The sequence below is a fragment of the Hordeum vulgare genome, chromosome 6H (assembly GCF_904849725.1).
Source record: "Hordeum vulgare subsp. vulgare chromosome 6H, MorexV3_pseudomolecules_assembly, whole genome shotgun sequence".
NCBI classification, from domain to species: domain Eukaryota; kingdom Viridiplantae; phylum Streptophyta; class Magnoliopsida; order Poales; family Poaceae; genus Hordeum; species Hordeum vulgare.
The window spans coordinates 247,675,885-247,699,890 of NC_058523.1; the positions used below are offsets into that span (position 1 = coordinate 247,675,885).

Here is a 24,006-nt window from a genome sequence, read left to right on the forward strand (position 1 = left end):
CCATCCTTGGGAGTAGACCAACTTAGGCCAAAAGCCTAAGCTTGCGGGAGTACGTGTTTCTCACCGACTTTACATTCTTGCTTATGCTTTCACTTTGTTCGTCGGTGTTCACACTTTGCCACTGCATCATCCATGCTAGTTTATTTTCTTTTTCTCGTTTTCGTTTCGTGTGTCTGTCTAGTTTGAAAAAAAACAAAAAGATTTTCTTTTTCTTCTTTTGCTTGTTGGGAGCTTTCCCATGTAAATAGTTTTCTTTTTCTTTGGGTCAAGGTAGAAGACCATGGTTACAATGTTTAGTGGTTCTCGCATGCATATCTGTTTATCTGTCAAAGAGCCATATTACTTTGTCTTCTCCTTTGTGTTTGCCTGCAGATTCCAGCGTAGTCCAATGCACGAGCACTCTTATTATTGTTCACATCGTTCGGTCGTGCAAGTGAAAGGCAATAATGATGATATATGATGAAGTGACTAAGCCTGGACTAGCTGGTATGAACTCAATCTATTTTGTTTTTGTAAATATGACTAACTCATCATGCCTGATTCAGCTTTGTTGTGAGAGAAACTTGTTTGCAATGACAACTTAGAGATCATAGTTGTTTACGCCATGCTTACTTAGCTAGGAGCTTATAATGGTTTGTCTTGGATGCCCACATGAATTTTGAGATGACTATGATGTAGTATGATAGGATGGTATCCTCCTTTGAATGATTCAAGTGGCTTGACTTGGCGCATGTTCACGCATGTAGTTGAAACAAAATCAACATAGCCTCTATGATATTCATGTTCATGGTGATTTATGTCCTACTCATGCTTGCACTCAATATTAGTTAATCTCATTACATTTTGATGACTGTTGTCGCTCTCTAGTTGGTCGCTTCCCAGTCTTTTGCTAGCCTTCAATTGTACTAAGCGGGAATACTGCTTGTGCATCCACTTCCATAAACACAAAGTTGTTCCATATGAGTCCACCATACCTACCTATATGCGGTATCTACCTGCCGTTCCAAGTAAATTTGCATGTGCCACTCTCTAAATCTACAAGAAATAATCTGTTTTGCATGCCCGAACCGCTCATGTGGTGACAGGGGCTATTAGTATCTTCCATGCTAGGCGTGTTATCCTCGATATGTGTTTATTCACTATCATTCATGAGAAAGAGGCCAGTAATTGGAATTCCCAGTTCCATGCTCAAATCGAAAAGATAATTGCAAACAAAACTCCCCTAGGATCGATGTTGGTATGGACGGGCACCCGAGGATTCGGCTAGTCGTGGAGTGTGATTGATTGGTGGTGGGGGAGTCAAAACTTTAACTTTCTATTTGGGAACCACCTATAGCATGTGTAGCGTGGAAGATGTTGAGAACTCTTAGGCATTGCGTTGACAATGAAAGCATGCCACCCAAAATTATTATCTCAATTTTCAAAGCTTGAGCTCTGGCACGTCTGCAAATCAATGCTTCCCTCTGCGAAGGGCCTGTCTATTTATGTTCCTGTTGAGTCATCCTCCTCTTATAAAAGCACCAATTAGAGAGCACCTCTGTCGTTTTTATGCTTTGCTTTTAACTGTGTTGAGTATGACTATGACTGGATCTTCTTTGCCATGAATTACAATGTTTAGTCAGCCCTTGGTCTTTGAAGGTGCTCTGCATTTATGTTTTGCGGTCTCAGAAAGAGCTAACGAGATACCATCTGTTCGTACTGCTTCATATTGTTTTGATTGAAGTGTTGACGTTTGAGACTTATTATTATTTGCTCGCTACTTGATTATGCCATTGATATGTGTTTACCGTGAGACCTTGATGTCATTTGCTTATGTGGTTAGCTTGTGATCTTCCTGAAATTCTGGTTATGAGTTAGACATAGTTGCAACAATAAGATCAAACAGAGTTCGTCAAAGTTTTTTCTTTTGTCTCTTTCAGTTTGTCAACTGAATTGCTTAAGGACAAACAAGGCTTTAAGATTGGGGGAGTTGATACGTCTCGGTCGTATCTACTTTTCCGAACGCTTTTGCCCTTGTTTTGGACTCTAATTTGCATGATTTGAATGGAACTAACCCGGACTAACACTGTTTTCAGCAGAATTGCCATGGTGTTGTTTTTGGGGAGAAATAAAAGTTCTCGGAATGACCTGAAAAATGTACGGAGAATTTTTTTGGGATTTATGAAAAATACTGGCGCAAGAATCAGCGGAGGGAGTGGAGCCGTGAGCCCACAAGCCCACCAGGCGCGCCCCCCCTGGCCACGCCTGGCAGGCTTGTGGAGCCCACAAAGCTCCACCGCCTCTCAATCCAGCTCTATATAGTCCGTTTCGTCCAGAAAAAAATCAGGGAGAAGGATTCATCGCGTTTTATGATACGGAGGCGCCGCCACCTCCTGTTCTTCCTCTGGAGAGCAGATCTGGAGTCCGTTCTAGGCTCCGAAGAGGGGAGATCGTCACCGTCGTCATCATCAACCTTCCTTCTGTTGTGTAACGTAGCATAAATTCAAAAAAATTCCTACGCATATTCAGATCTTCCTATGGAGAGACCAGCAATGAGAGAGGGGTGAGAGCATCTTCATACCTTTGAAGATTGCTGAACGGAAGCGTTACTAGAATGCGGTTCATGGAGTCGTACTCGCGGTGTGATTCCGATCTAGTGCCGAACTACGGCACCTCCGAGTTCAACACACGTGCAGCCCGGTGACGTCTCCCGCACCTTGATCCAGCAAGGAGGAGGGAGAGGTTGGGGAAGAACTCCAGCAGCACGACATCGTGGTGTCAATGGAGAGACGAGGTCTCCCGGCAGGGCTTTGCCAAGCACCGGCAGAGAGGAGGAGAAAGAAGGGCAGGGCTGCGCCGAGGGAGAGGCAAAAGTCTGTCTCCAACAGCCCCAAAACCCCCACTATTTGTAGGAGGAGGGGAGGGGGTGCACCACCCCTAGGGTCCCCCCTAGGTGGTGCGGTAGCCACCATATGGGGAGGGGGCAGCGCCCAGGGCAGGGGAAGGGGGCGCGCCCTAGGTGGGCCTTGGGCCTCCCCTGCGCCTAGGGTTCCCCCTCCCTCCCTCTCTCTGGTGCGCATGGGCTGGGTGGGGGGCGCACCAGCCCACCTAGGGGCTGGTTCGCTTCCCCACTTGGCCCATCTAGCCTCCCGGGGTCGTTGCCCCCCTTCGGTGGACCCCCGGGGCCACCTCTGGTGGTCCCGGCGGTCCCGGTACGTTACCGGTGACGCCCGAAACACTTCCGGTGTCCGAAACCATCCGTCCTACATATCAATCTTTACCTCCGGACCATTCCGGAGCTCCTCGTGACGCCCGGGATCTCATCCGGGACTCCGAACAACATTCGGTAACCTCGTATAACAATTCCCTATAACCCTAGCGTCATCGAACCTTAAGTGTGTAGACCCTACGGGTCTGGGAGACAGGTAGACATGACCGAGACATCTCTCTGGGCAATAACCATCAGCGGGGTCTCGATACCCATGGTGGATCCCACTTGCTCCATGATGATCTCATCGGATGAACCACGATGTCAAGGATTCAATCAATCCCGTATACGATTCCCTTTGTCTGACGGTATAGCACTTGCCCGAGATTCGATCGTCGATATACCTATACCTTGTTCAATCTCGTTACTGGTAAGTCTCTTTACTCATTCCGTAGTACGTCATCGTGTGACTAACTCCTTAGTAACATTGAGCTCATGATGATGTTCTACCAAGTGGGCCCAGAGATACCTCTTCGTCACACGGAGTGACAAGTCCCGATCTCAATTCGTGCCAACCCAACAGATACTTTCGGAGGTACCCGTAGTGCACCTTTACAGTCACCCAGTTACGTTGTGACGTTTGATACACCCAAAGCACTCCTACGGTATCCGGGAGTTGCACAATCTCATGGTCGAAGGAAAAGACACTTGACATTAGAAAAGCTTTAGCATGCGAACAATACGGTCTAGTGCTATGCTTAGGATTGGGTCTTGTCCATCACATCATTCTCCTAATGATGTGATCCCGTTATCAATGACATCTAATGCCCATGATCAGGAAACCATGATCATCTATTGACTAACGAGCTAGCCAACTAGAGGCTTGCTAGGGACACATTGTGATCTATTTATTCACACATGTATTACTGTTTCCTGTTAATACAATTATAGCATGAACAATAGACGATTATCATGAACAAGGAAATATGATAATAACCATTTTATTATTGCCTCTAGGGCATATTTCCAACAGTCTCCCACTTGCACTAGAGTCAATAATCTAGTTACATTGTGATGTATCGAACACCCATAGCATTATGGTGTTGATCATGTTTTGCTCGTGGAAGAGGTTTAGTCAACGGGTCTGCAATATTCAGATCTGTGTGTACTTCACAAATATCTATTACTCCACCTTGGACATGGTCCTGGATGGAGTTGTAGCGGCGTTTGATGTGCTTCGTCTTCCGGTGAAACCTGGGCTCCTTGGCAATGGAAATGGCCCCCGTGTTATCACAGAAGAGTGTCATTGGACCCGACGCGCTTGGAACCACTCCAAGGTCGGTGATGAGCTCCCTCATCCAAATTCCTTCATGAGTTGCTTCTGAAGAAGCTATGTACTCCGCTTCACATGTAGATGCTGCCATGACTTCTTCCTTGCTGCTCCACCAGCTCACTGCCCCACCATTCAAAACATATACGTATCCGGTCTGTGACTTAGAGTCATCCGGATCTGTGTCGAAGCTAGCGTCGACGTAACCCTTTACGATGAGCTCTTCGTCACCTCCATAAACGAGAAACATTTCCTTAGTCCTTTTTAAGGTACTTAAGGATATTCTTGACCGTTGTCCAGTGTTCCATACCGGCGTCACTTTGGTACCTCCCTACCAAACTTATGGCAAGGTTTATATCAGGTCTGGTACACAGCATGGCATACATAAGAGAGCCTACGGTTGAAGCGCAGGGGACAGAACTCATCTTCTCTCTATCTGCTGCCGTGGTCGGCGACTAAGTCTTACTCAATCTCATACCTTGCAAAACTCGCAAGAACCCTTTCTTTGAGTTTTCCGTATTAAACTTCTTCAATATCTTGTCAAGGTATGTACTTTGCGAAAGACCTATGAGGCGTCTCGATCTATCTCTATAGATCTTGATGCCTAATATGTATGTAGCTCCTCCAAGGTCCTTCATTGAAAAACTCTTGTTCAAATAGGCCTTTATGCTCTCCAACATTTTTGTATTGTTCCCCATCAATAATATGTCATCCACATACAGTATGAGGAAAGCTACAGAGCTCCCACTCACTTTGTTGTACAGACAAGCTTCTCCGTAAACCTGTATGAATCCAAACGCTTTAATCACCTCATTAAAGCGAATGTTCCAACTCCGAGATGCTTGCACCAGCCCATAGATGGAGTGCTAGAGCTTGCACACCTTGTTAGCACCCTTAGGGTCGACAAAACCTTCTGGTTGCATCATATACAACTCTTCCTTAAGGTTCCCGTTAAGGAACGCTGTTTTGACGTCCATTTAGCAAATTTCATAATCGTAAAAAGCGGCAATTGCTAACATGATTCGGACTGATTTCAGCTTCGCTACGGGAGAGAAAGTCTCTTCGTAGTCAACTCCTTGAATTTGTCAAAAACCCTTTGCGACAAGTCGAGCTTTATAAACGGTTACATTACCATTTGCGTCAGTCTTCTTCTTGAAGATCCATTTATTTTCTATGGCTCACCGGTCATCGGGCAAGTCCACCAAAGTCCATACTTTGTTCTCATACATGGATCCTATCTCGGATTTCATAGCTTCAAGCCATTTGTTGGAATCCGGGCCCGCCATCGGTTCTTCATAGTTCGAAGGTTCATCGTTGTCTAACAACATGATTTCCATCACACGGTTGCCGTACCACTCTGGTGCGGAGCGTGCCCTCGTGGACCTTCGCGGTTCAGTAGTAAGTTGATCCGAAGCTTCATGATCATTATCATTAACTTCCTCTTCAGTTGGTGTAGGCGCCACAGGAACAACTTCCCGCACTGTGCTACTATCTTGTTCGAGAGGGCGTGTAATTACCTCATCAAGTTCTACCTTCCTCCCACTTCTTTCGAGAGAAACTCTTTCTCTAGAAAGGATCCGTTCTTGGCAACAAAGGTTTCACCATCGGATCTGAGATAGAAGGTATACCCAATAGTTTCTTTAGGGTATCCTATGAATACGCATTTCTCTGCTTTGGGTTCGAGCTTTTCTGGTTGAAGTTTCTTCACATAAGCATCGCAACCCCAAACTTTAAGAAACGACAACTTAAGTTTCTTGCCAAACCATAGTTCATACGGTGTCGTCTCAACGGATTTGGACGGTGCCCTATTTAAAGTGAATGCTGCAGTTTCTAATGCGTATCCCCAAAATGATAGCGGTAAGTCAGTAAGAGACATCATAGATCGTACCATACCTAATAAAGTGCGATTAGGACGTTCCGACAATCCGTTGCGTTGTGGTGTGCCAGGCGGCGTCAGTTGTGAAATGATTCCACACTTCCTTAGGTGTGTGCCAAACTCGTGACTCAAATATTCTCCTCCACGATCAGATCGTAGACACTTAATTTTTCTGTCACGTTGATTCTCGACCTCACTCTGAAATTCCTTGAACTTTTCAAATGTCTCAGATTTGTGCTTCATCAAGTAGATATACCCATACCTACTCAAATCATCGGTGAGAGTGAGAACATAATGATAGCCACCGCGAGCTTCAACGTTCATTGGACCAGACACATCAGTATGTATTATTTCCAATAAGTCGGTTGCTCTCTCCATTATTCCTGAGAATGGAGTCTTAGTCATCTTGCCCATGAGGCACGGTTCGCATGTGTCAAATGATTCAAAATCAAGAGACTCTAATAGTCCATCAGTATGGAGCTTCTTCATGCGCTTAACGCCGATATGACCAAGGCGGTAGTGCCACAAGTATGTGGGACTATCATTATCAACTTTACATATTTTGGTACTTAGACTATGAATATGCGTAACATCACGATCGAGATTCATCAAGAATAAACCATTAACCAGCGGAGCATGACCATAAAACATATCACTCATATAAATAGAACAACCATTATTCTCTGACTTAAATGAGTAGCCGTCTCGCATTAAGCAAGACCCTCATACAATGTTCATGCTTAAAGCTGGTACTAAATAACAATTATTAAGGTTTAAAACTAATCCCGACGGTAGTGTAGAGGTAACGTGCCGACGGCGATCACATCGACCTTGGAGCCATTCCCGACGCGCATCGTCACCTCGTCCTTTGCCACTCTCCGCTTATTCCGCAATTCCTGCTTTGAGTTCCAAATGTGAGCAACAACACCGGTATCAAATGCCCAGGAGCTACTACGAGCGCTGGTAAGGTACACATCAATAACATGTATATCACATATACCTTTAACGTTGCCGGCATTCTTGTCCGCTAAGTATTTGGGGCAGTTCCGCTTCCAGTGACCTTTTCCCTTGCAATAGAAGCACTCAGTCTCAGGCTTGGTTCCATTCTTTTTCTTCTTCCCGGCATCTGGCTTACCGGGCGCGGCAACAGCTTTGCCGTCTTTCTTGAAGTTCTTCTTACCCTTGCCCTTCTTGAAACTAGTGGTCTTGTTGACCATCAACACTTGATGCTCTTTCTTGATTTCTACTTCTGCAGACTTGAGCATCGAGTACAACTCGGGAATGGTCTTCTCCATCCCTTGCATGTTGTAGTTAAGCACAAAGCCTTTGTAGCTTGGTGGGAGAGACTGGAGGATTCTGTCAATTATAACATCATCCGGAAGTTCGACTCCAAGTGAAGTCAGACGACCGTGCAACCCAGACATTTTGAGTATGTGCTCACTGATAGAACTGTTCTCCTCCATCTTACAGCTAAAGAACTTGTCGGAGACTTCATATCTCTCGACACGGGCATGAGATTGAAAAACTAGCTTCAGCTCTTGGAACATCTCATATGCACTGTGTTTCTCAAAACGCCTTTGGATCCCCGTTTCTAAACTGTATAACATGCCACACCTAACCAGAGAGTAGTCATCACTCCACGTTTGCCAGACGTTCAGAATGTCCTAGGCTGCTGTGGGAGCGGGAGGTTCACCTAGCGGCGCATCAAGGACATAAGCCTTTTTAGCTGCTTCAAGGATGAGCTTCAAGTTGCGAACCTAGTCCACATAGTTGCTACCATCATCTTTCAGCTTGTGTTTCTCTAGGAATGCGTTGAAATTGAGGTTGACGTTGGCCATCTACAATATTTATAAAGACAACTTTTAGACTAAGTTCATGACAATTAAGTTCATTTAATCAAATTAAGTATGAACTCCCACTTAAATCGACATCCCTCTAGTCATCTAAGTGATACATGATCCATGTTGACTAACCCGTGTTCGATCATCACGTGAGACGGACTAGTCACCACGGTGAGCAACTTCATGTTGATCGTATTCAACCATACGACTCATGTTCGACCTTTTGGTCTCTTGTATTCGAGGTCATGTCTGTACATGCTAAGCTCGTCGAGTCAACCTAGGTGTTTCGCGTGTGTAAATATGGCTTACACCCGTTGTATGCGAACGTTAGAATCTATCACACCCGATCATCACGTGGTGCTTCGAGACAATGATCCTTCGCAACGGTGCACACTTAGGGGAATACGTTCTCGAAATTTTAAGAGGGATCATCTTATTATGCTACCGTCATTCTAAGCAATAAGATGAAAAACATGATAAACATCACAATGCAATCATATAGTGACATGATATGCCCATTACCATCTTTGCTCTTTCGATCTCCATCTTCAGGCATCGCATGATCATCATCGTCACCGGCGTGACACCATGATCTCCATCATCGTGTCTCCGTGAAGTCGTCATGCCAACTACTACTATCACTACTACTATAGCTACCCGTTAGCAATGAAGTAAAAGTAGTAAGCACATGGCGTTGCATCTCATACAATAAATTAAGACAACTCCTATGGCTCCTGCCAGTTGTCATACTCATCGACATGCAAGTCGTGAAACCTATTACAATAACATGATCATTTCATACATCATACATGCAACATCACAACTTTGGCCATATCACATCACATGTCAAACCCTGCAAAAACAAGTTAGACATCCTCTAATTGTTGTTGCAAGTTTTACGTGGCAGATTTGGGTTTCTAGCAAGAACGCTTTCTTACCTACGTGACAGCCACAACGATGATATGCCAAAACTATTTACCCTTCATAAGGACCCTTTTCATCAAATCCAGTCTGACTAGAGTACGAGAGACAGACACCCACTAGCCACCTTTATGCACGGTGTGCATGTCTGTCGGTGGAACCAGTCTCACGTAAGCGTACGTGTAAGGTCGGTCCGGGCCGCTTCATCCCACAATACCGCCAGAAAAGAATAAGACTAGTAGTGACAAGCAATTGACAAATCATCCCCCACAACCTTTTGTGTTCTACTCGTGCATAGAATCTACGCATAGAAAACCTGGCTCGGATGCCACTGTTGTGTAACGTAGCATAAATTCAAAAACATTCCTACCATATTCTGATCTTCCTATGGAGAGACCAGCAACGAGACAGGGGTGAGAGCATCTTCATACCTTTGAATATTGCTAAGCGGAAGCGTTACTAGAACGCGATTGATGGAGTCGTACTCGCGGCGATTCAGATCGCGGTGTGATTCCGATATAGTGCCGAACTACGACACCTCCGCGTTCAACACAGGTGCAGCCCGGTGACGTCTCCCGCACCTTGATCCAGCAAGGAGGAGGGAGAGGTTGGGGAAGAACTCCAACAGCACGACGGCGTGGTGTCGATGGAGACACGAGGTCTCTCGGCAGGGCTTCGCCAAGCACCGGTAGAGAGGAGGAGAAAGAAGGGCAGGGCTGCGCCGAGGGAGAGGCAAAAGTCTGTCTCCAACAGCCCCAAAACCCCCACTATTTATAGGAGGAGGGGAGGTGGGTGCGCCACCCCTAGGGTTCCCCCCTAGGTGGTGCGGCAGCCACTATATGGGGAGGGGGCGACGGCCAGGGCAGGGAAAGGGGGGCGCACCCTAGGTGGGCCTTGGGCCTCCCCTTCGCCTAGGGTTCCCCATCCCTCCCTCTCTCTAGCGCGCATGGGCTGGGTGGGGCGCGCACCAGCACACCTAGGGGCTGGTTCCCTTCCCCACTTGGCCCATCTAGCCTCCCGGGGTCGTTGCCCCCCTTCGGTGGACCCCCGGGGCCACCTCCGGTGGTCCCGGTGGTCCCGGTACGTTATCGGTGACGCCCGAAATACTTCCGGTGTCCGAAACCATGCGTCCTATATATCAATCTTTACCTACGGACCATTCCGGGCTCCTCGTGACGTCCGGGATCTCATCTAGGACTCCGAACAACATTCGGTAACCTCGTGTAACAATTCCCTATAACCCTAGCGTCGTCGAACCTTAAGTGTGTAGAGCCTACTGGTTCGGGAGACATGTAGACATGACCGAGACACCTCTCTGGCCAATAACCATCAGCGGGGTCTGGATACCCATGGTGACTCCCACTTTCTCCATGATGATCTCATAGGATAAACCACGATGTCAAGGATTCAATCAATCCCGTATACGATTCCCTTTGTCTGTCGGTATAGAACTTGCCCGAGATTCGATCGTCGGTATACTTATACCTTGTTCAATCTCGTTACCGGTAAGTCTCTTTACTCGTTCCGTAGTACGTCATCGTGTGACTAACTCCTCAGTCACATTGAGCTCATGATGCTGTTCTACCAAGTGGGCCCAGAGATACCTCTCCGTCACACGGAGTGGCAAATCCCGATCTCGATTTGTGCCAACCCAACAGATACTTTCAGAGGTACCCGTAGTTCACCTTTATAGTCACCTAGTTACGTTGTGACGTTTGATACACCCAAAGCACTCCTACGGTATCCGGGAGTTGCACAATCTCACGGTCGAAGGAAAAGACACTTGACATTAGAAAAGCTTTAGCATACGAACAATACGATCTAGTGCTATGCTTAGGATTGGGTCTTGTCCATCACATCATTCTCCTAATGATGTGATCCCGTTATCAATGACATCTAATGCCCATGACCAGGAAACCATGATCATCTATTGACTAACGAGCTAGACATCTAGAGGCTTGCTAGGGACACATTGTGATCTATTTATTCACACATGTATTATTGTTTCCTGTTAATACAATTATAGCATGAACAATAGACGATTATCATGAACAAGGAAATATGATAATAACCATTTTATTATTGCCTCTAGGGCATATTTCCAACACCTTCATGAGTAATCTCATTGTAGGCTTGCTAGACGGTGATGAGTTGGATGAGATCTATCATGTAATCGAGTTAGTTTTGACGGGGATTGATCCCTAGTATCCACTATGTTCTCAGATTGATGTTGCTACTACTTTGCCATGTTTAATGCTTGTCACTAGGTCACGAGTGCCATGATTTCAGATCTGAACCTATTATGTTGTCGCCAATATATGTGTGTATTAGATCATATCTTGCAAGTTGTAGTCACCTACTATGTGTTATGACCCGGCAACCCCGGAGTGACAATAGCCGGAACCACTCCCGGAGATGACCATAGTATGAGGAGTTCATGTATTCCCAAGTGTTAATGTGTTGGTCCGGTTCTTTATTAAAAGGAGAACCTTAATATCCCGTAGTTTCCATTAGGACTCCGCTGCCACGGGAGGGATGGACAATAGATGTCATGCAAGTTCTTTTCCCTAAGCACGTATGACTACATACGGAATACATGCCTACATTAGATTGACGAACGGGAGCTAGTTACTTATCTCTCCGTGTTATAGTTGTTACATGATGAATCACATCCGGCATAATCATCCATCACTGATCCAATGCCTACGAGTCTTTTACTACTGGTCCTTGCTACGTTACTTTGCCGCTACTACTGTTGTTGCTTCTACTATTACTCTGTTGCTACTGTTGTTACTTTGCTTCTATTGGTTACTGTTGCTACTTCTGCTATCATACTACCTTGCTACTGATACTTTGCTATAGACACTAAATCTTTCAGGTGTGGTTGAATTGACAACTCACCTGCTAATACTTGAGAATATTCTTTCGCTTCCCCTTGAGTCGAATCAATAAATTTGGGTTGAATACTCTACCCTCAAAAACTGATGCGATCCCCTATACTTGTGGGTTATCACACACCTATCACACCCGTCGAGCCTTTGCCTGTTCGTTCCACTCCCTCTTCTTCTCCACCTCCAGTCGATTTGTCGCCATCATCTTCCACGATCTCCTTGCCTAGCATATCACCAGATTCTACACCTTCATCTCCGGTGACTTCTTCGTCGCCACTCCTTGATTCTACCTTGGCGATTCCTCCTTCCATTGTTCCATCTTTTCCTCACTATTACACTCGTCGTTCACGTTCTGTGGATGCCTCTATGGATGTGTCGTCATCCTCGTCTCAACCTACTTATGGCTTGCGTTCTCGTCCTCGTCCGCTTGTTGATCACTTTGGATTTTCTACCGCTGGTGCTGCTGTTCTTGAGCCGACTACCTATCATCAGGCTGTTGTTCATCCTGAATGGCAGTTTGCGATGGCAGAGGAGATTGTTTCTCTTGAGCGCACTGGTATGTGGGATCTTGTTTCCCTTCCTCCCGGAGTCCGTCCCATCACTTGTAAGTGGGTCTACAAAGTTAAGACTCGCTCTGATGGTTCTCTTGAGTGTCACAAAGCTTGTCTTGCGGCTCGTGGTTTTTAGCAGGAGCATGGTCGTGATTATGACGAGACGTTTGCTCCTGTGGCTCATATGACCACTGTTCATGCACTTCTTGCCGTGGCCTCTACATGCAACTGGTCTATCTGTCAGCTTGATGTTAAGAATGTTTTTCTTAATGGTGAGCTGCGTGAGGAGGTATACATGCAGCCACCACCTGGGTATTCTATTCCTGATGGCATGGTATGTCGGCTTCGTCGCTCTCTCTATGGCCTTAAGCAAGCCCCTCGTGCCTGGTTTGAGCGTTTTGCCTCTGTAGTCACTATCGCTTGTTTTTCAGCCAGTGTTCATGATCCAGCATTGTTTATTCACCTTTCTCCTCGTGGTCGGACTCTTCTTCTTCTCTATGTTGATGACATGGTCATCACTGGGATGACCCCGAGTATATTGCCTTTGTCAAGGCCCGCCTTAGTGAGCAGTTCCTTATGTCTGATCTTGGACCTCTTCGCTACTTTCTTGGGATTGAAGTCTCTTCTACCTCTGATGGCTTCTTTATATCCCAGGAAAAGTATATCCAGGATCTTCTTGCGCGTGCTGCTCTTACTGATGAGCGCATTGTTGAGACTCCTATGGAGCTCTATTTTCATCTCTCTGCTACTGATGGTGATCCCTTGCCCGACCCGACGCGTTATCGTCATCTTGTTGGCAGTCTTGTTTATCTAGGTGTCACTCGTCCGGATATCTCTTATCCAGTTCATATTCTGAGTCATTTCGTCTCTGCTCCCACATCGGTTCACTATAGTCATCTCCTCCGTGTTCTCCGATATCTTCGGGGCACGATCTCTCACTATCTATTCTTTCCTCGCTCCAGTTCTTTACAGCTTCAGGCCTATTCGGATGCTACGTGGGCTAGTGATCCTTCAGATCGCCGTTCACTTTCTGCTTACTGTGTTTTTTCTTGGTGGTTCTCTCATTGCCTGGAAGACGAAGAAACAGATTGTAGTTTCCCGTTCGAGTGCAGAGGCTGAGTTGCGAGTGATGGCTCTTTTGACGGCAGAGGTGACTTGGTTACGGTGGTTACTTCAAGATTTTGGTCTTTCTGTCACTACATCGACTCTGCTCTTATCTGACAGTACAGGTGCTATTAGCATTGCGCGCGACCTGTGAAGCATGAGCTCACCAAGCATATTGGTGTTGATGCTTTCTATGTGCGTGCTATTGTGCATGATCAGGTTATTTCTCTTTAGTATGTGCCTTCCGAGTTACAGTTGGCGGATTTCCTAACGAAGGCCCAGACTAGAGAACAACATGGCTTTTATCTCTCCAAACTCAGTGTTGTTCATCCACCATGAGTTTGAGGGGGGGTGTTAGAGTTATAATATAAGTCATGTACCCTTTTGTATTCATCCCAATATATAAGGGGTTTCCTGCGTATAGTCCATCACCGGTACATCTATATATACCGGCCTATGGCCTCATGGGAATACAAGTTGCTTTCCAAACAGAGGATAACTGCGTTTATGCAAAGTTCAAAAATGGGAAATACATTTTCCTAGTCTTGTATGTGGATGATATCTTGCTTGCTAGCAATGGTGTTAGTCTACTACAAGGAACGACGAAGTTTTTATCCTCAAACTTTGATATGAAATATCTTGGTGATGCTTCATATGTTTTGGGCATTGAAATTCATCGAGATAGAAAAAATGGAGTCTTAGGACTATCGCAGAAAGCATATTTAGAGAAGGTTCTCAAGAAGTACAATATGCATGCGAGTAAGGCCCCACCTGCTCCTATAGTCAAGGGCGACAGTTTTGGGAAATTCCAATGTCCCAAGAACCAGTACGAGCTCGATGAGATGAAAACAGTACCATATACTTCCGTTGTTCAAAGTTTACAGTATGCACAAGTGTGCACCCGCCCTGACTTAGCTTTTATCACCGGGGTACTCGGTAGATATCAAGAGAATCTAGGCCTAGAGCATTGGAAGATGGTAAAGAAAGCATTGTGCTATGTGCGAGGCACAAAGGACACCATGCTAACATACAGAAGATCTAATTCCCTAGAGATAAAAGGGTATTCAAACGCAAATTTTGTGGGAGATAGAGATGATAGAAAATCCACGTCAGGATATGTGAACACTCTCGCTGGAGGGGCTATTTCGTGGAAAAGCTCCAAACAGACCGTAGTTGCATCATCCACGATGCAAGCAGAGTTTATAGCATGTTTTGAAGCCACCGGGCAAGTGATATGGTTAAAGAAATTTATACCCGACTTGAAAGTTGTAGATTGTATTCACAAGCCACTAAAGATGTACTGTGACAACCAGCCCGCAGTATTTTATGCTCACAACAACAAGTCAAGTAATGCTACCAAGACAATAGATATAAAGTATTATGTTGTGAAAGATAAAATCCAGGATCACATTATAAGTCTCGAGCATATAAGGCTAAAGGATATGCTTGCGGATCCGCTAACGAAAGGTTTACCACCCAATGTGTTCAAGGAACACTTAGCCAACATGGGGTTAATGAAAAGCCTATGATTCATGGATCGTAAGAGGCCCAAAAGGAACAAAATTTGTTTCTGAACAAAACATATGTTGTAGCTGTATGATTCTATCGGCAATTAAGTTGTGACGATGAGACATGCTCTATGTACCAATATGTGATGGAACAAATAAACTAGAAAGTATAAAGTTAAAGTAAAAGATGAGATCAAGGGGGAGAATGTTAGGTTGATCTCTCCGCGTGGGCCCAACGTCCCACCGGACCCTTGATCCATATGCGCCCTGATCGGGGGTGCCCAACCCGTTATGGTTGGTGGGCCCCTGTGACCCGTGCTATATTAACAGAGGTGGTGGCAGGGGCACGAGATAAGAGGTTCGCCGCCGCCACTTTCCCCACCTACATGCCCTACCGATCTAGGGTTAGCACGGTGCTTACGGGAAGCACTACCGCCACCACATCCCTCTCTGTCACCGCCACCACCACCGTCACCACCTCACCAATGGAGGCCGGTGGGAGTTCCTCAAGCGCACGACAAGGTAAATCCACCGTCTAAACTACTGGGATCCTAACCTACACCATCTACCAATTCCATCACATCATAGCTATTTAGGGTGGAGGCACTCCACACTGTTTAGGAATGACACCTTGAACCTCCTCTGTGTCACATCCAACAACCAATCCAGATGGGAAAGACCCTTTTGGGACTACCCTAGCTAGCTAGCTCTCTCTCTCAGCTCACGGACAGGGGTGGAAGACGCACACAAGAATTGTTGGTGACGAACGCCCGGCTGCGCGTACGACCAGTTTTCTTCACCTCAAACTGTGGCAACGAACCATGGAGGATTACACATGTTGACAGAGATTTATACGCATGCGCTCACCCATGTCATGCATGTCTGTCGCGATCCGCATCCCACGCCTGCGCCAATGATGCCTTCGTGCGCGTTATACGCGGCTGGGCTCCCAACGGATCTCTAACGACTCTAACTCACTCAACATACACGAGCACAGACTCGTGCACACCCTCACGCAAGACCCGCACGTACAGCACTAATGCACACACGCATGCCATGATGCCCAGCACACCCAGGGCACACACACACTGGTCTCCACTGCTGGGTCGTGCTTTATTTTTTTAACAATCTCTCCCTAATATACGAACTACAGCAGTGCAGGTCCGTCGTCGTCGATGTCGACAAGGAGAGCCTTCTCTTCTGCCACCTTCTTTGCCTTCCGGCAGTCGCGAGAGAAATGCACATGCACACCGCAGTTGTAGCATCGACCACGCCGCCTTACTCCGCTGCCCGACGTCGTGCTGCCTGCGTCATCATTGTCATGGTCGAACTTGCCGCCTTGCTGACGTTGTCGTGTCGCCCATTGAGCCGCCGTGAGCATGAGCTTGTCGTCGCCTCGTTCGCCGCTGTCCTGAGTGCGCCGCCTTGTCCGCTCCTCGAACGCCTTCAGCCGCCCAAGCGCCTCCTCGAACGGCATGTCGTCGATGTCGCAGAACTGCTCAATTCCGGCCACCGCTGCATACAACCGGTCCGGCACGGTGTCGAGCAGTTTCTTCACCATTGTCGCGTCGTCAGCGTTGCTCCGAGGGCCACATACCCTGCCGCCATGCTGCTGATCCTCCTGGCCTACGTGTCCAGCTCGTCGCCGTCCTCCATGTGCAGGCGATCGAACTCGCCGCGGAGAGTGGAGAGCCGCGTCGCCCTCACCCGGTCTGCGCCGACGAACCGTATCTTGAGGCTCACCCACAGCTGCGTCGCCGTCTTCTTTGACGACACCTGCAATAGGATGTCCTCGGAGAGCGCTCCGAGGAGGTATGCCCTCGCCGATTTGTCCTTCTTGGCGATGACGGCGGCCATCGAGCCCTCCGCTGGAACCACCGCTTCCTACAACCCTTGCTCGTCGAAGTTCAACTCCACCTTGATCTCCCACACGGTATAGTTGTCACCGGTGAGCATCGGCACGGGGAACGACACCGTGCTCCCTCCGGCACCGTACGGGATGAGGGCCATGGCCGCCGATAGGATCACAACAAAGCTCTGTATACCAAAATTTGGAACTACCCTAGCTAGCTAGCTCTCTCTCTACCCTAGCTAGCTAGCTCTCTCTCTCAGCTCACGGATAGGGGTGGAAGACGCACACAATAATTGTTGGCGACGAAAGCCCGGCTGCGCGTACAGCCAGTTTTCTTCAGCTCAAACTATGGCAACAAACCATGGAGGATTACACAGGTTGACACAGATTTATACGCAGGCGCTCACCCACGTCATGCATGTCTGCCGTGATCCGCATCCCACGCCTGCGCCCATGATGCGTTCGTGCGCGTTAGACGCGGCTGGGCTCCCAACGGATCTCTAACGACTCTGACTCACTCAACACACACGAGCACAGACTTGTGCACACCCTCACGCACGTCCCGCACGTACAACACTAACGCACACACGCATGCCATGACGCCCAGCACACCCAGGGCGCACACACACTGGTCTCCACTGTTGGGTCGTGTTTTATTTTTCTAACAGACCCAACAGCGCCAAAAAAATAAGGAAGTAATATATGTCATTGCCAACTGTATGCAGATACAACATCTTATGTACTTTCATAAACCAACATAATTAAAGTTCAAAACACACCATCTTAAATCGGTGAGTGCCTTCACTGGGATCATCTCCTAGTTGTGTCGAGCTGCAAAATTACTATAGGGATCATCTTAAATTGATGAGTACATTCCATCACATGAAGCCATGTTTGATACTGCATGACACAAGTTCAAAATCAGCATACGCTGCTAAGAGAAGTGTGTTTCAGAAGCATAACCACTGAATGCAAGTGCATGGCCAAAAAGCCTAGCTTCACTGAACAATGGCCATTACCTCTGGCTATGGACCGAACATAGACGTGACTACCGCAAACCAAAAACAGGGGAAGTGATGAACATCAATAAGAGGCCACACAACCTCTTTATTTCCCAGGCTGATGGTGTATCCGTCAACCATTTCGCTTCTTTGCCCTCGACCACGCCCGACGCTGGCACCCGCCGCCCTGTTCATACTCCAAGTACTTGTCGTCCAGGTTCTCCATTGATTTCTGCACCATCAACGCAAATTCACAGTTAATGAAATATGTGCACGAAAGAATACGGGGATATAGAGGAGCTCACCCACAAATCTGCCTATGAACAGGCACCTTTTGCTCCTCCTATTGAGCGCCATGGAGGTGGCACGGCACAAGCAGCCGAGATTGCGTCCATCTCATGGCACCACAGACGGATCGGCCTCTTCATCTAAATGTGCATCCCATGCTCCGCCTGCCAAGTACGAAGAGATGATTAGGGAGGGGGAAACACACATGAGCAGATCGAGCAAAGGGAGGGAAATAAGGATGAGGGAGGAGAAGGCACCGGAATGGCTTACTGTTCTTCTTTCCTCTCCGGAGGTACGGCCATAGCACGAGCCACTCCAGCTGAGCACCGAGGAGCTCGGTGAGCGTAGCTGGCGTACAACGGTCGCACGAGTAGCAGCCCATGCCCCTCGGTGACCTTGTCGTCTCTGTAGCCCGTGCTCAAAGGAGTGTCAGGCTGTCAGACCCATCCTACTCCATGAACATATTCAGAGAAGAACAGGGAGCTCGAAGGTGTTATTCTTAGAGAATTGTGGAGTTCTTTCTTACAAACGGAGACTCCTAAGCCGGCCAGGGACACTGGCGGCGCAAGGGGAAACCCTAAAGAAGATACATGAGCTCCACGAGCTGAGAATTCATGGATTTATAGTCTTACAAGACGCAGTAAAAACGAAAAGCGACGGTAAGAAAGGTGGCCGGTGATCGGCGCTCGTGCCGGTTGGCTACATCAATGTGGGGAGGTATGGCACCTGTTGGATCTTCCATCAAGGGCTTTAGTTGCATCTGGCACACGATAACCGGTACAAGAGTAAAGTGAGCATCAGATCCATGATCAACGGCTGCGGTTGCTTGGCGCCATCGTTTGAATTCGAATGGCGACTGCTTCTTCCTCGCTGGGTCCTGACAACTCGCCCCATTCAACGTCAGACCTGTCCTTAGGGATGAATTGCGGGAAAACCTTCTGGATGAATGCAGCATCCTCCCAAGTGGCCTCACTCTCCTCCAAGTTGGTCCACTTAATGAGCCAGCAAACCACGGGAATTTGGATATCGCCCTGAGTTCTGGGGATGAGCTTTCCCTGGAGCAGCTTCTCTGGTTCAAGGAGGATGGAACCATTCTCATGAAGAAGAGGAAGGTTGGGGTTGGGTATTGCTTTTGAGCCCAAGTGTAGCTTCAACTGACTGACATGGAAGGTGGGGTGGAGTCTGCAATGGTCAGGACGGAGGAGCTTATAGGCCAGAGATCCCACCTTCTGTATGATCCTAAAGGGACCATAATATTTGGAATGGAGCTTGAGGCACATGTGAACACTTAGTGTTGTGTGCCTGTATGGTTGTAGTTTTAGGTAGACCATATCACCCACTGCAAGTGACCTTTCTCATCTCTTCTTATCAGCAAAATGCTTCATTCTTTCTTGAGCCTTGATCAGGTTAGCTTTAATTTGAGCAGCAACTTGTTCTGCAGTGAGGATGGAGTTGAACTCTTGGGTGTCCTCAGGGGGATAGAGGGCAGCTTCAGCCAGCATGGAAGGGGGCTTGTTGTACAGTGCTTGGAAGGGAGTAATCTTCAACGAGTTGTGATAGCTGGTGTTGTACCACCATTCAGCTAATGAAAGCCAGTGCATCCATTTCTTTGGTTGATGGAAAGCCATGCATATGAGATAATTCTCCAAACACTAATTTACTCTTTCTGTTTGCCCATCATATTGAGGATGGTAGGAGGTGCTTATCTGTAGTTTAATGCCCAGTTTTTCGAATAGTTCTTGCCACAGATGACTGGTGAAGATCATGTCTCTGTCTGTAACAATGACAGAGGGAAGTCCATGCAGTTTCAAGATGTTTTCTGTGAAAGCAGTGGCCACAGTGCTAACAGTTATTGGATGGTTCATTGCAATAAAGTGCTCATACTTTGTGAATCTATCCACAACCACCAAGATCATATCCTTGTTCTGTGAAGTAGGCAGTCCCTCAATGAAATCCATGCTAATGTGACACCAGACAAAATCAGGAACATGGAGAGGTTGAAGTAACCCAGGATATTTGAGCTTGATTAGCTAACTTTCACACTTTCTTATGACCAGGGAACCAAGATTCTTTGCACTTGTAGCAAATCCCTTTATTTCTTGCTTGTTGAATTATGGAGGCAGTGTTAATTGGGCTTGGTTTGCCAGGGTCAAACTGCAATTGTTTCCTTGCTTGGGAGGGGAAACCACGAGCAGGTGGTCGTTTCCTCTATGGTTGAGCCTGTTCCATTCTCCTAGCTAACCAGATAGCTTTTTGAAGATCAGGAGGCTCATGACATTGCACAATCCTAAGATGAAGTTGTGCTTGTAATAGTCATTTGGCAGGACTGGATTGTCTCTTCTCATTAAGTTCATAGCTTGTTCAAACTGGAGAAGATATTCATTAACAGTTCCAGATTGAGAAAGGTTGTGAAAAGCTCTCACATTGTCACAAACAGAGGTTTCTGAGAATCTGTCACCTACAAAGCTGCAAAATATGTACCAATGAATAGTATTGGCCACCATACCAGTGCCTCTCCACCACTCAATAGCTGGTCCTTTTAGGTAAGTCACAACAATCTCTGTTTTCTGCTCAGTTGGAGTTCTAGCAGCCTCAAAATGCATTTCAATTGTTTGGATCCAGGAATCTGTGCCCACACCGTCAAACTTGGGGATATTGGATTTAGTAGGCTTAACTAATGTGAGTGGCCTTCTGTTGTCTTGTGGTGTTCCCAACCTTCTGTCCAAGTTAATGTTAAGTCCATCTCTGTGTTCAGGGTCTAGCTGGATAACTTGTTGAGGCTGATTAGTTGCAGGTTGGGACCTAGCATCTTGTGGTAGCTGCTTCTCAACAAAGTGAGGGTGTTTGTAAGGTTTTTTAAGGCTCCCATCAAGATTGAGCTCTTTCCTTGTATGCTTATCCACTAATGTTGCTGATCCCACTGTATCAGGAGATTTCAGGTGGTCTTGCACTCTTTGGACTGGTCCTTGTGGTGCGTTGATCACAACTCTAGCTTCGGGAACATCCAGAGGATTGTGTGGATTTTCTCTGGGTTTAGTGAAACCAACCAATAATCCAGACAAGGAACCCTGGAGATCTGCTAGAGATTTTTGGACTAAGCCCAAATTTGTGTGAACATAATCTCTGAATTCCTCAAACTCCACCAGGTCCAGTTCTCTAGTCTTTTGGAGTAACTGGACATCTAGCTGAAGAGAAGTGAATTCTAGCTAATCTGTGGAGGAAGAATCACCAGAAGCCGCCATCGGAGGAACTACAGAAGGATTTAGAGCTGGCAGGGAACCAGTTTACCTTGTTGTAGAGATTGACAGTCACGAAAGGAAGGAATTTTACCACAGCCCAAGCTGCAACCCGACCCTTGTGATGTTAATCATGCCGCCGCCTGCACTGTCACCTACGCCCGCCGCCAAGTACACCAGATCTGGGTGGGAGGTGGGATTTTATCACGCTAGCAGGGAGCTTGTGCAACCACTTACCAACATCAAACCTGTACCGAACTTCACCGCCGCCAGCGCCGCCGACAACCACTGCCGCCGCGATCCAAGAGAGCAGGGGAATTTTACGGCTCCTGCAACCCCCTTTCGGCCTCCAGATCAAAGACGCCGCCAAGGAAACGAGGCTCTGATTACCACTTGTCAGACCCAGCTACTCCATGAACATATTAAGAGAAGAACAGGGGAGCTCGAAGGTGTATTTCTTAGAGAATTGCGGAGTTCTTGCTTACAAACACAGACACCTAAGCCGGCCAGGGACACTGGCGGCGCAAGGGGGAAACCCTAAAGAAGATACATGAGCTCCACGAACTGAGAATTCATGGCTTTATAGCCTTACAAGACGCAGTAAAAACGAAAAGCGACGGTAAGAAAGGTGGCCGATGATCAGCGCTGGTGCCGGATGGCTACAGCGACGTGGGGAGGTCTCGCGGCCATTGGATCTTCCAACAAGGGCTTCGGTTGCATCTGGCACACGTGAACCGGTACAGGAGTAAAGTGACCGTCGGATCCACGATCAACGGTTGCGGTTGCTTGGTGTCATTGTTTGAATTCAAATGGCAACTGCTTCTTCCTCGCTGTGTCCTGACACAGGCCAGGGTGCAGCGGCCGCGCAAGTCGTGACCCGTGCCCCTCAGTGACCTTGGCCGGCAGCGAGCGGCGGCTCGAAACCCTCATCAGTTTCTAGGGTTAGGGGCGACAGGAGGGGAGGAGGAAGGGTGCGACGGGGATGGTATGCGGGAGGAGGAGGACGAGCGGCGAGAGGGGAGGAGGCAGAGGTGGCGGCAATAGGGGAAGAGGTAGAGATGGTGGCGCGGTGGGCGGGAGATAGAGGGTGACAATAGGGGGCACGAGGGCGAGCGGAGGCAGCGGCGGCGTGGGGAGCATCTAGGCGGCGGCTGCCGGAGGAGGAGGCGGCTAGATCATCGGCTCATCGCCACAGCATCGCGCCCTTTTATACGGACGCACGTGAAATGACGTAACTACCCCCGTTGGGGCACCGAAATAACACGCGGTGGCACGAACGAGGTTGCACTGCTCACGGTTGTTCGATCTGACGACCGGAGTCATCCGGTGGCTCGATCCGACGGTCCAAAACGCATCAAGCAAACGACGGGACGGCCAAAAATCCTAAATCGGTGAGACCTTGTTTGCTAGAGGTGTATCGAAGGGGTTTTCAACGGATTTTCCTTGGGTGACCGAGAATCCTCACTTTGGCCCATTTGATACGCACGGTTTCGGCGTCCCAACCCTTTTCGATCTCCTCGTATACCCTCCCTTCCACGCGGTTTAGATCCCTCGAGGGGTGAGTCGTGGATTTGTAAGGAGACGAAGTCCTCGCCGACCGCGTGCTCATCACGCCGTCCATCCTACTCCTCCTCAACACACTGCCGATTGATGGCCTTCTCCCCGGAGGTAAGTCCTCCCTCCCCTCCTCGTCGTCGTTCCGCCCGACCATGGCTGCCACCTTGTTCTCCCCGACGAGCTCTCCAAGCACGCCGACTCTGAGGACACCAAGTTTCGTTCTCTAGTTCTCTCAGTACATGCATGCTAGCCGAGCACGCACGTTGTCACCATGTCCACCTCGTCCTAGATTGTTAGATAGGCTTTGTGTGTTTATCCGTAGTTAGCTGCTGGATTGTGTCCTGGCTAGAAATTGTCTTTGCAATGGAACAACATAAATAATTTTTGGTCTGAAGAAAGACATGTTGTTGCCTTGATGTTGGACCTGTTTTGATGGTTTGATTGATGTTTGTTGAATCCTTGTTGATGTCGTTGGTTGTGAGAACTGAATGATGTAATACAAACCTAGATTGAGAAATAATGATGCACTTCTGTATCAGTGATTTGATTTTTACTAGACGCTGGAATCAACAACTTCATTTTTACTAGATTAAGAATTAATGATGCACTTTGGTGTGTGGTGCAAACCAGACTGTTTTCCTTGCCATGTCATGTTCTTGTTTTTGTTCTCCAGTACTCTGCAATTAGTATACCAGCAGCAACAATAGCTCGTTTTAGTCATCGCTGACTTTCCTTATGTGTCTCAAAGTCGTGGTAGTAGCCGTTTGAGTGCTAGATGATTGCTACGCTTTGTTGGTTTGTTGGTTGTAAGGACTGAACTTGTTCTTTTTGCAAAGTGGTATCTATCTAGAATGTTGCAGTTT

General features: G+C 47.5%; 1 pseudogene; it reads left to right on the forward strand.

The window, feature by feature from the left end:
- Positions 1-23,236: 23,236 nt before the first annotated feature.
- The window catches only part of LOC123405356, a 68,949-nt pseudogene continuing 68,179 nt past the window's right edge, over positions 23,237-24,006 (forward strand).